This window comes from Drosophila kikkawai, chromosome 2L, assembly GCF_030179895.1.
Source record: "Drosophila kikkawai strain 14028-0561.14 chromosome 2L, DkikHiC1v2, whole genome shotgun sequence".
Classification (NCBI taxonomy): domain Eukaryota; kingdom Metazoa; phylum Arthropoda; class Insecta; order Diptera; family Drosophilidae; genus Drosophila; species Drosophila kikkawai.
The window spans coordinates 7,248,257-7,262,103 of NC_091728.1; positions in this window are offsets into that span (position 1 = coordinate 7,248,257).

Here is a 13,847-nt window from a genome sequence, read left to right on the forward strand (position 1 = left end):
TGGCATATTATTACACATAAGACGGTTGTAAATGTTTCTTTTCCTATTAAAATACTTTTTTAAGAGATTTATTTACGAGAAAACGCAGGTAATTATATAATGGAAACTACAATTAAGCAAAACCACTATCGTTTTCTTAGTTGAACTGTTGAAATTATTGGTTCTTGTAGAGTTTTTATTTCATCTGTAGAGTCCTTACAACTTCGTTACAGAATTTTCAAAGGAGTTTATCTAAATTTCCTATATATTTGATAGCGATATTTAGCTAATAGTAATTTTGGTCATGTGTAAATATTTTTTCACAAATTAAATTACTTAAATTTTTTTATACCCAATATCTCCTTTACTTAATTAAATTTAATATGTATTTTCCCTCTTACAATGACTTCCTAATGGTATAGCCCCCTCTTCGCATTGGACTTCTTTATGAGTCCCCGAGTATACTCCATGGTTTCACTCCCACTGATCTCAGTTACAGTCTCGCCCTTTCTCCTCCTATGTATTTTCCCCTCGACTGGCACCCGCTCCACAATTAGAGGCAATTGCCGAGCCGAGCTCCATCCACGAATTGTCTGAAAATCAAAACCTCCCCAGGGCTGCATAAATTAAAGGCTTGCCTTGACGAGAGAAAAAAAGAAAAAAAAGTAAAATAAAATCTGCAGCGGTTCGGGGGACTCCCCCCGTCCGCTTTCGAACCACGTGCTGGCATTGCGCGGCACAAAGGCGAGCAACAAAAAATCGCTCTGGGACAATGACAGGCCCCAAAAGCGGCTGCCAGGACTCTGGCAGCAGTCCCCTTCCGCCGCTGGCGCCCTGTAACGGCATATCCTTGGGAGAATGCTGCACCACAGAATTCCAAGAAAATGCGACAGTTTTCCCTTCGAGAAAGGAACGCATTTGACACGCGGCGTGCGACATTTATCAAAAAAGGTAGAAGACCGAGAAAAAAAAAACGGATAACTTAAAAAACAGAAACCGAAACGGAGACAGGAATTGTGATTGATCGGCGGGCAAGTGTGCTCCTCATTCAGTTCTGGGATGGCTTTGGGAGTGCCTATTATGGCTGACCTCTGGCACGTGTGCCTCTTGAATAACCCTTTTAGGAATGCGGTAAGCCATTATGGTTCCCCTTTCCCATTTTATTGCAGCGAATCAATCATTATTGAGGAACATGTCGTCATAAATGAAAAACTCCATTACACATTAAACAATACATTTTAGGAAATGTATTCAGAGTGTAATATTAACATTAATTTTCAATTTCAAGAATAGAAAATATTCTAAATTTCCCAGTATTTTCTTGATATTTTTAAGAGCAACATGCAGTCCCTTATTTTTTCTCAGTGACTTCATAAACTGCAACGAGTTTAGCACTTCCATAAACTTTTTGAGCGAGTTACCGATTTATGCGGGACTAGCCAGAAATTTATTAATTGGCAGGGCCAATAAATACGCTCGAGTTCGGAGGGAGTTTCAGCCACTTTATGACGAATGTCGGACGTAGGACTGAGTTGGTGCCACATGCAGCGATTTATGGGCCGTGTCCCTGCTGCAATCAGAATCAAAATGAAAATGAAAATCGAACGGCATCATTATCTTTTGCACAACGCTCATAACTCAGTGAAGAGTGGAGAGGAAAAGGGTTCGCCTTGCCTCCTATTTCTGCGATCCTTGGCGACAAGTCCCCAGGCCCAAAGCTCGAGTTTCGGCCCCCCTCAGCGGGCAGTGCCATAAAACTGTATTCATTCATTTATAATTTAATATCGATCGGTGTCGACTCACTCTGATGGATGTCCGTTGGCCGGGCTTCGATTGCTGCACCGGAGCTGCACTGGCCATCGTAAACTTTTATGCCAGTCCCATTGCCACGTTTATGGCCGGCAAAAGTTCCTGGCCAGCTTTTCCCCAACGTCGCTTTTGAGGAGGCAGGCTGGCGAGTCTCTGCGACTGCGACTCATATTTTTGTGGCCTTTATGGCGTTTGGCAAATCGAAGGCCATAATTCACAATTTAATTAAGAGCCGCAAATAAAGCGGGCTGCATTCCTGGCCACAGTTTATCGCCCTGTCTCCGCACATCAAAGTCTTAACATGGATCAAATGTCTCGGTGAGTGAGGTGAGTGTGTTTCAGTTTTCTAGAAATCAAGTTGGTCTATATTTTTTTTACTGAATTCTATGGTTCTTTGGGAGGCTTTTTAACTTGCTTATAAACTGTTTTTTATTGCATGTTTAGTATTGATCAAATATGTACCATTTGAAAAAGTACTGTAAATAATAAATAGAAATTTATATATATTATATATTACACCCCCATATTAATACTCTTTCCATAGAAAACCATTTCCGGCTGAGATCCCCGCAAATGTCAGAAACTTTTCGCCGCACAACATCACACACAAAAGGCTCAGGAGCTTTAGAGAAAGAATGGGGGACCGGAGCGACTTGAAAGGAAGATGCGTAAAAGTAATTTTAATCGAAAATTGATTTATAATTGAAAAATCTCATTTGCAGAAATTGATTTACCGCAGCCTCCGCAGCGCACCAAGAAGGAATCCTTCCTTCCTTGCCTTCCTCGTCGCTGCCGTTGCTTTCCGGGAAAATGCGTGCAATATTTTTCTGTTCAAAGGCAGTTTTCCGGCGGGAGAGAAAAGTGGAAGCCGAGGTAACCGAGCGTCAAGTGGTTGAGCCAACAAAACTTTTGCCAGTAGAAAAATGTCTGCTAAGGACGAACAGCTGCAAAGAAGCTGCAGGAACTTGCTCAGAAAGGGCACTCTAAGAAAATTAATGAAAATTCGGAATAAGAATAAAATTAAATTAACCAAAGTATATTTTTTTAATATTTGTATATTAATTAATTATAAATAAGCTTCATATTTCTTAAAATTATTTGTAAGTCATTGAATTAAAGACTTACAACTTTTCTTCAAGTGCCAAAAAATCCTGTGAGTAGAGGAGGTTTGGGGGAATATCTCGGCATCCTTTGGCCTGGGCCGTTATCTCCTGGCGCTTTGTCATCATCAAAGGAGCTGCCGCCGCGCTGCCAACTTCGCCCATTGACTTTGCTTACGTTTAGATTTTTCTAGCTATTTTCCAGCTGGTGCGGTGAGCGGCACGCTTGCGGCAACATTGTAATTTTGAAAATGAGTAAAGTTTGAAAAACCTTGTGGTTAGCCTCCGATTTCCCCCAACTCCCCCCCCGGCTCCCATCTCAAGTGGGTTCTTTTCCTTTTGCTTCGGAAGGCCTGGTCAAATCAAATTCTTATAGAAATCCTCTACCGGACACCGCTTCCGTTTCCGCTTTGACACTTGTTTTGAGCCAGCCCCATCCGCCGCTGCCACTAATTCAATTATGCAGCGAGTGCAGGAAAGTTTTTAAATTATTTAGCAAGTTTCCATTCAGCAGGCACTGCATCCGTAAATCGTGTCCAAGTCCAAGTCCGGGTGTCTCAAGTGTCATCTTTCTTTGTCTCCAGCGACAGGCAGGACCCTGGGCTCTGGCCTCTGGCCTCTGCCAATTATTGCAATGCGCACTGCGCACGCACCTCCGGCAATTAAAATTAATTTCCTCGCAGACGCCATTGTCTGCCTTGGAGAAGCCAGGAAGGATAACGCGGGGACGAAACATTGTTTCCCGGCTGACTGATTTATCTTGATTCCGATGGCCCGAGCCACGCTCCACTGGTCGTCTTTAAATTTAAATCCCGGTAGGAAATATATGATAAATATGCCCCAAATCTTGGGATTAATATATATTTTTATAAAAGAAAATCTAGCTTAATCTTGACTCTTAATGATATAGAAGATTATCACTCAATAAATCCACGTATTCTCTTTTTTATTCTTGACAAAAGCCCATCCCATATTGGAATGTTCGACATAATCAAATCGCTGATATAAATCTCATTTGGCAATTCATCAACGAGTTAGGAAACAATTAAAATATTTGAATATCCATGGATCAATTTAATCAAAATGAAAAACCAAAATAAAAGGCTATCTAATTTATTTGCATGCAGGAAACAAAGAAATATTATGACCAGAAATAGCATGCATCAAATGCGAGAATAATCAAATAAATTCCAAAAAGGCAAATCGAAAAATTGAAACATTAAAAATAAACCTAATCGCTTTTGTGTATCCATCACGCAAATTTTTATAACTCTCATAAAACCGAATCACAGAAGGCAAAAAACAAAAGCAACAAAATATATGTATTTATATAAAATTCACAACGAGCAAATGCAAATGGGCCGTAGATGGCGATTTGAATGACAAAACAAACACCAATCGACGCGTAACTCAAATCGAATCTTTAGTCCGTCGCCGACTTTTGGCCAGACTTGTCTGGTTTTTTGGTGTCTGGACCGAGTCTTAATGGTATGCGCAAGCCGGGAGAGATATGGCTTGTTTTATTCGTCCGATTAGCCCCTGGCCGAGTCAAAAGCTGTCTAAACGAGCATTAGGCCGTAAACAATTCAACTTCCGTTGGCCGCAATCGTGTTTCGAGTGGGTGTCATATCTATTTGCATTAGCGATGCTAATAAAATGAACCGAACTATCTTAACTAATGCTGTGGGAAATATTGGAGGGACGTCAGGAGTTTAAAATATGGATACAAGTTTACAAGTCAAATAATAATAATTATAATAATTTATAAAAGAAAGTATCCAAGTTCTGGTTTTATACTTAGCTATTTTCCTAATTTAATTTCTTATTCCTAAGAACTATCTTATTGTTTCTTGATATAATCATTTCCATCTCAAAATCTTCATCTAATGAATTCGATGATCACGACTTGTGTTGCGCTCATTACGTTGTGGCACGTTCTTCGGTTGCACGCGTAATTTAACCAAATTTGTCGCATTGCGGCAACGCTGCGTATGCGCAATCTGCTCGTTTGGATTTCGCGCGATATAAATCATGTTGCCATAAACCATGAAGCCGCCAATACATACATGCCCATGTCTCGCCGCCAATCTGTATTTAGTGCGTCATGTGTTAAATTTCCCTAATAATAGTCAAATGTGCTCAATAAAATGATCACGTACGAGGCGATCGATGGCGACCGTTTTTGGACGCTGAGGTGACACAAATTTTGAACTCGTTTTTGATTTATTGCCAATCTGTGATCGCCTATAGCCAGCCGCCTCGCCGTTGCCTAATTCAATAAAGTCAAATCAGTGCAAACTCAGCGACTTTGCATCGGCTCAGATCGCAATATATGTATGTATATATCCCAGTGGACGCCTCGCAAGATGCCACTGTGGTGATCGCAACTATGTCAATATTGTCACGGCATCCGCACCCCACTGCCACTTTGGTCGGTGGCAGTTGCAGTTTGCAGTCACTGTTTTAATGTTTCGGTCGCCGTGGCATTTCCTTTTCTGACCGACAGCCGTCAATCAATTTGTTAGCTCTGCCGGTTAGTTTTTATTTATTTTTTTCGTTGTTATTTGCGATTGTGACCTGTCATTAAACAAATGACGGCTCATTTCCAAATTCGTTTCGAGTAATTTTGCTTAATTTGTAATATTTTTTGCGTGCGTTTGGTATTTTAAATGGAGACTCAACAGCCAATTGATTGTCAGATAAATATTCGGCTGAGGATTTTAACAAGAAGTGGTTCTATCTCTATGATATTTGTATACGACAAGTATTTGAGTATATCTTCTTGCAGTCAGGTGTTTCCTTGGCATCACAATTTAATGCCGCTGGCCACACAGAGACTGCAAGTCCAACTTCCAATTCTTTAACAAAAAAGGCTGAAAAGCCGACAGTTGCGAATGAATATGCGCCTGCCCCCAAGGGAGGAGTTGCGATACCCAAATCACCCCCAATACCGCCGAGCGGCAATTCGTCCGTCGGCTGGCATTTGATTTGGCCAATTTATGGCACGTTCCGCCGCCCGCTGCCGGCCGAGAAGAATTTGGAGCGAGTTGGCGCAGCGCATGACCATAAAGCGGCGGCGTTCAGCGGTGGGGGTTTGGCGGCAAGCGGCAAGAATGCCGCTGCTGGCCAAAACTACGGCCAGACTCGGTCAGAAATTATTGCAATCATTGACGATGAACAGTGGGGAAAATTATACAAAAAAAGTGTGGAGAAAAATGTGTAAAATCTAGAAATAAACCAATTATAAATGTACCTCTCTTAAGGCTCAATAACAAAGGGTTAGCCGCCAAGTCAATAAATAAATCTATAATTTTATAAGTTTTCTTAATCGTTTTTACCCACTGTGCCCTGCAGTGGCAGTTGCAGCTGCCGCCTGTGCCCGGCGCATGTCAACATGGGTTTCATAAATGGCAGCGGACAGCGTTTTGTCAACGCGTTATGTTCTGGCCTGTTGTTTTTGTTGTTGTTTATGTTGTGCTTTTGCTGCTGCTGCCAATGTTGCTTATGCCTTTATGTGTCGCCTCGGTATTCAGTTCAATTTTTTGCTAATTTTTTTCGTTTTTCCTTTTATTTTTTTATATATATTTTTGTTTTTGTTTGGTTTCGCTTTTTTCTGCTTATTTATTTAATCTCTGTTTTTGTTTTATTGCACCGCATTTGGCAACTGGTTATGAAGTCTCATTTTTGAATTTCTCTTAATTAAAAAAACTGCACTAATTTTTAATTAGGCTTTTTTCAGGCCTTATTCGAAGTCCGATCGGTGCGTTTGGTGCGGCCGCTTCGAATTTGGCATCGCTCGCTCCATTTGTGCATTCATTTATTAATTAATAATTTATTTTTCCTTGATTGCCAGTCGATTTATGTAATTGTGTTTGAAAAAAAATGTAATCGATTCAATACGGCTATCCGCATAATTGGATTTTTCAGCGGAAGTAAAATAAGGTAAACACCATAAAGGAAGTTAACTTTGGCTTTGGATAACTCTACAGTTTGCGGAGGTTTCGATTGAAAACAATACTTTTATTATAGGGATTTATATCATATCATATTTATATATAACAGAGAGGCAAACTAGATTAGGGAAGCTAAAGTTTTTATGCCTTTGCAGTTTGCAATTCAATAATGGGGAAGAATTTTAAAATTGAAAATAGCTCAGCCAAAAATGTAGTAATTTCAACCTATTTGTGTTTGAGCTTATTAGATTCATAAGTCAGCATAACGACTTGAAAGTGTAAATTATAATTTCTAACCCCTATTAAAATTAGCTAATTTTTAATATTAATTAAGTATTTAAGTATTACTATACCTAAATTAACACAAATTTCGTGCTAAAGTTCAATTTCCATATCCAAATTCCTATTCAAATAACTTTTTGATCATCAATTTTGTTTCATTTTTCATTTGCCTAGATTTATTAAGTCGAAACTTGAGATGTTCAGACACTTGTATACATTATTGCATTGTACTTGTACTTTCGGAAAGGCGGGAGGCACAAGGAATTAATGGCCCTGCGATGGAGCACAACGCTTATAATGATTTCGACCCCAATTTATCAAGCGATTTTCCGCCCGTCGAAGGTTCGCCGGAAAATGCTAAGCGAAATGAAAAGTAAAGTTTTCGGCGTGTGTACGCGTATATATAAGGCACGAGCCATCAAACAATGATGATGCGCAAGAATTCACATTTTCAAAATGGATGGATGGGCCCATCCGCCGGCGAATGAATTATATGGAAATATATCCTGAAATCCTGGGGAAGGAAGCCATGTCAAAAAGTTTGTGACTTGAGAACTTGGGCCATGTTTGTTATCATTATCATTAGCCGGCGTTACGGGGGTTCGTGAATTTTTCAGTGTCCTCCAAAGGGGGCGTGGGCGTTGCCACCCACCGCAGAGGGTCATGAATTATGGCTGTCAGTTTTTCTTGAGGTGGCTGCCAGGACTCAGAGTCAAATTTGGAAGTGGAGTTCGAGTTGGAGTTGGAGTCGGAGGCACTTTCATTAGCTTTAATTTGCCGGAAATATTTCCCCGCCTATTTTGGGTTTTTTTTTTTTCAGGATTTCCTTTTAGCCTGGCTAATCTCTTTGCATTTCTTTTATTTATATTTTTTTTTTTACATTTTGGCTTTCTTTCGACCCTTGGGGTCGGCGGTTCTGCTTTGTTGTTTCCTCTCGGACGCCCTTGAGCTGTTTTTAATTCGGTTTACAGATTATTAGCTGCTCATCGCTTAATGCAAATTCGATTAAGGAATTTTGGCTAGGTGTTGGTGGGTATCCATCTCTTGGATTTCTATCGTTTTAATGTGTTTCCGAGTGACGTTTTTTTTGTTTATGTAATTTCATTTTAATTTTGAGAACGTCAATGACATTTTAATGCAATCCTCGTTCACCTACGTGTGATTTACTGGTCGCGATAGGCAATGTCATATTTTCTAGTATGAGAAAACCTAACTTAAGACCTTTGGCGCTATAAAACTTACATATATTCACACAGAAAATAATAAAAGAGAACTTATAATTTTTAAGATTTTAAATAAAAAAGAAAATGTTGTTTAAAGGTTATTTGAAAGCTAACATATGCGGCATTGATAGAAAATCAAGTAATAGCTTATTGCTTAGATTTTAGAATCTTAAAAATCTCTACTTATTTGTCAAGCTACCTTTCTCTCAGTGTTATTACCATCTCAGCCGCAGTTTGTGGCACGCGTGAGCTACACTGTGATTCCTGGAACAACAAGTCCAACTGCCTTGGAACGTGTTTGGTTGGGGAATGGGAATGGGATCGGGCCCCGCTTATGACATGTTCATTGAGTCCGCTCCATATATGTCAGACCCAGACCCACTCCAAGACAAAACGCCGTTCGCGCAGTTGTTGTGCGACATAAAATTTTCATAATTTTATCGCTTTTCTTGTAAACGAGGCACTCACGCATTTCCCGGGCGCACGTTTCGGGCGACACTTGATTATGAGAAATAGCCATAAAATGTTGCCCCTGTTTATGACTTGAATGCATAAAATTACCCTCTTGTTCCCCCTTTGACCCCGCCCACTAAACCCACGGAGCCCCAAAAGTACTTGAACTGTGATATAGAATGTCGGCAAGGTTTATTTTCTGTTTATTATGCACATGAATTATATAACTAGCATATCATATGCTAAAGGTTTCGAATAGTTGAGTAGAAAACCAAGTTAAAATTTGGCCAAGATAGGCAAATTAATGCGGCTCAAAAAGCATAAAGCTTAATTGGGGTTACGAAGGGAAAAAACAATTCTTCTTTGATAAAGTTAAGGCGGTTAAACCTTGGGAATATATACAGATTTTTTGTGTAAGGAGTAAAGAAAACTACTATTATCTTTTACAATAATTTTTTCACTTCACATGCTTCCAAAAAGTAAACAAAAAATACATTACTATACATTCAAGAAGAAAATAAACATTAAAAACTGTAATAAAGACTATGAGTAAACTTGATTTCTTTACTTTAAATTAACAAACTATACTTATTTTTCTATCAAAAGTGTTTAAATAGATTTTTAAAAAATGGTTTTGAAAGAATTTCTAAAACAGCTCCTGAAAAAACAAACAGGACAACCAAAGTGCCCCAGGTCTTGGGCATTCAACACCCTTACTGGGGTGACTGTGTCCATGAATCACTTTTTAAGTGAGTGTCGCACACGTTCCCGTTCCCGTTCCCAGTTTCCCTTGTTCAAAAGGCTAAGGGATGGTGTCAAAAGGACAAGTGCCAGTGCCGGGCGAGCCGTTATGAAAATTCAATTTTGTGTCGAATTTATTAAAAGCAGCTTAAAAATGCTAAGCGCATTGAAAAGCAGACATTTGGGAATTCTGTCAAGTGTAGATTTGAGCAAGTTCATCCGGGTATCCAGCGTCCTGGGGCGGTTTCAGTTTTCCTGATGTTTTGGCCGCAGGCTTGGGCCACGCCTTGCCCTAATGGAATAATTTCTGGCCTTAAGTTAATCAAACGGGAGTTCGATCTGTCCGGTCAAAGGGAGTGGACTGAAAATGTAGTTCATATGGCGGATATATCGCAGATGGTCTTAACGGGTGCATGGCTTGCAAATTGAGTTTAATGATGGGAAATTATGGAAACTTAATTAGAACAAATATACCTTCGTGTGGCCTTTGGGAATTGTAAGGAAACTCCTTCACTGGAGAGCATTTATGTTTAATTTTATTTATTAAAATTTATATATAGTTTATATTATATTATATATATTACACTTTATTATGGAACAAACTCACAATCGAGCCCTTTGAGTACAGAAACTAAACTTCCATAACTGTTAGCACATACCTTTTCCTGTAACTTTGCTTTAACATAATGTTTCCGCCTCCAAAGAACCCGAAAGTCATCTTTTCACAACTCATCTAATCCCTGGCAACCCGGATCCCTTTCCTCACCGTACTTAATCTTCAACTTTGCTCACTTTTTTCTCAACCTTTTAATGTGGGGGACTCGCATATTTTCCCATTTTATGTAAATCTGTCGGCACAAATGGCAAACCGCCCTCGGGGAAGCCCCGGCCAACCCTCGAACACTTTGCTGATTATTAAAAGCATACTTCTGGACGGCGCTGAGATGATGAGGAGGACAAGTGCATAATTTTCCAATTGCTTTGTTTTATGTGCGACTTACGGGGTGTCCTTTTGTCCGTCCGGTTATCCCCTCAGTCCTCCTCCGCTCCTTTATTGCCGTACAATGTAAACAACGGCATCGCCACAAGAGATCTCGGAAGCGTTTCAAAATTTCATTACTTTAATTTAATATGCAAAAAGGGGAAACGGAACGCTCTCTCAGGGTTGAGCCGGCATTTTGACATATTTTCATTTTCATTTACATTTACATTTTCATTTTGCCGCTCACCATAATTTCGCATTTGATTGTGGAGATTTTAGAGCCCGAAGTGCGCAGCTTCGCACGCAGGCAGCAGGTTGACTTCCGCACCAGGACCTGTGGCCCCGGACAAAGGGGTTGTTTTCCCGCTGATTCAACCCCTGCGCTTATGATTATGATATTATTTCGAAATTATCCGCTTAGCTTCACGGCCTGGAAGCGGGCCATATGTGCGGCCGTTGTGCCGGAAAATGGAATCATCTCAGTGTTAATAATGATGACATATGATTTTCATTGTCAAATTTGTTGCTGTTCTCCGTTAAGTGAATTGGGCGCTTTGTCATCTTTTTTATTGAGTCAAGTCGAGTGGAGTCAGTTATGGTTGTTTGTAGCCGGTTGCGTTAAATTTGTTGGCACATCATTAGTCAGGGCCATGAAGGTGGACGAGCCAGGATCCTGTCTGCCTGCCGCATCTGTTTTGATATTTGTCGAGGGGTGAGCCAAGGGAAAGGGTTAGTTACATCCCACAGACAATTGACTGAGCCAAGTGGGCGGACTTTGGGCGCATTTTTTGATTTATGATTGGCATTCTTAATGTCTGCCATTAGCTAGAGTCAAATTTCGGGGTCCGGAAAACCCGTTTAACACAAATATGTGACAATATCCCAACAAATCACACTTTCTTTGTGAGTCAAATTGATGTTTGCATACTTACAAGATGGCAAACAAAGAAGATACTACCCTAGTGTAGCATACTTCTTGTCTGCGTGAAGGAAATAATTTAATTAATTTACAGAGAAATCTGGAGAGACCAAGTGTTAGCCATACCTAGTTTTCAGCTGGTCGTAACTTTTCATTAAAATTCATAAAACTTTAGTGGAATATCGGGAACAGATCACGTTCGGACCATCAATCACATGACTGGCGGGACACGAGCGCAATTTTAATGGCCGCCAATCAAAGTCGGGCTGAAATTACGCCAGAAAGTGACACAAAATCTCCGCCACCACGGGGGAGCGAATTTCCCCATGTCCTTGGTGTCCTCCGTCTGCTGGCAATTTCCACCTGCTGTGCGGCAAATTGTTCCTTTCGCCTTATTGAAAAACGCAAAATCGCCGGGACACGACGAAGGGATTACGGATTACGTTCGCCTCGCGGGGGGGTTTCAGCAAAGTTATTCGAGGCAAATTAATAAACGGCCAACGGGGGAATGGTGTCCTTGGGGTTGGTGAGTGGGTGGAATATGGGATGGAGTAGGTGTTCCTGTCGAGGTGAGACGCTTACAAATTTCGTGTGATTTGTTCCCGACTTTGCCACTTCCGTGATGTCTTGCCGCTTGCTCCTTGCTGGGATTATAAAAATAAAAACTGCCTTTTGCCATATGCCATTTAAATGATAAAAGGATTTCGTCCTTCCCCCAAATGCTTGTATACACACACAGGAGCACACGAACAGCGGGGACTAAGGCTGACCGCCCCCAAATGGACACGCACACGTGGTCAATTGCGTTTGGGGTCAACCCTTTCGCACCAGCGCCATCATTCTGCTGTCCAGCCTTTTCTCCAGCTCCAGTTGCAGACCTTCCCCCAGGCTACGACTCACGAAACACTAAGAGAAAAAAGGTTGTACTTTATAAGAAAGTATTATTTTGGTTACAAAACTGAAAAATTTAAGAAAAATGTCTTTTAACAATTTAAACAATACACAAAATTTTGAATTTTTTTGGTTCTAATCACAACCCAGTTTCTTTTCTCTCAGTGCAAGGCTCCTGGCCGTGCTCGAAGTGTCAGCACATTTTTCAAAGGCGCATATAAAATGGCAGTCATACATTATGGCCATATCTGCCTGGGCCAGTCCGCAGGCCGCCGCCAGACCAACCGTTGTCAGTGGAAATCGGGGAAATGGCAATGGAAATGGGTGTGGGTGTGGGTGTGGGTGTGGGAAATGGGGTCGGACTGGGGTCTGAATCGAGCTCGGGTAACCCCTGCTTTTTATGTGTGTAATGCCTCGGTACAGATTATGCATTAAGCGCTTATTTAGCATTTTTCTTACATAATGTCGCTTCCACTTGGCAATGTCCAGCACGAGGAAGGGTCCCTCTTTATATATATATACTATATACCCATAAAAAGTGGACAATGTTATGTGCCTTCTAATCTGTTTATGCTTATGTTACCGTTAGTACATTAACCCCTCTGTGGGTAAACGGGGTGGCCAACGACTTACCTTAATCGCATTCTGCAGAAAAGGCAAGAGAAAGAAGAACGTTTTTTAGTATCAGACTTAAAACTTCTACTGTTGTACTTAAAAATCTTGTATAACATTACAAATAAGGTTAGGAAAGCATTATAATATTTGTTAAAATTATAGCAAATGTCTTAATTCCCCAAAATAATATCCTATATTTAACAAATGGCTTTCCTCTTATTTCAGACTTGCTTTTGAATTTAATTTCCCCACTCAATTGGGCTCAATGCAAATGAATTGGAGACGCACTGGAAGCCGAAGGAATAATTACTTTTTTTTCCTAATTAATTTGTTATTTTGACTTGCTCCTCATCTGACCGTTGGCAGAGTCCTGCCGTCTCACTGGCTCATTTCTTTTTGCCTGTCCGAGCCGGGCTTATTTCGCTATTAGCAAAGAGCTCTGGTAGGCAGAATGGATAATTAAATAAAGCACCGGACACGGTCGAGGGGAGGGGAGGGTGTGGCGTCGATTTAATGAAAATTGCATTTTAATTTCATAAGCAGAGACTCCAGAAATTCGGGCCAAATAAAACGCCAACATCCCCAAGGCCGGAACCTTCATAATTTCCGTACCCGGCCAATGCGGCTTAAAATAATTGCCCAGTTGGCTTAAAGTGGACACACGAGCATTTCATAGTTGGGACTCCGCCCAGCAGCAACCCACAAAAAAAAAAAAGGAAATGGAAGCCCAACTGAAGGAGAAAAAAATGGTTGCTTAAAAGTGTCCGTTTTTTATTTGATTTCCTTCCTTTTTTGCTGCCGTTGGTTAGCTGTCGCTCACGTAGGCAGTGTCCATGTAATTAAATTAAAATGGAAAATTTACTCGTACTGCGGATTAAATTAATTTTCATTTGCATTTGC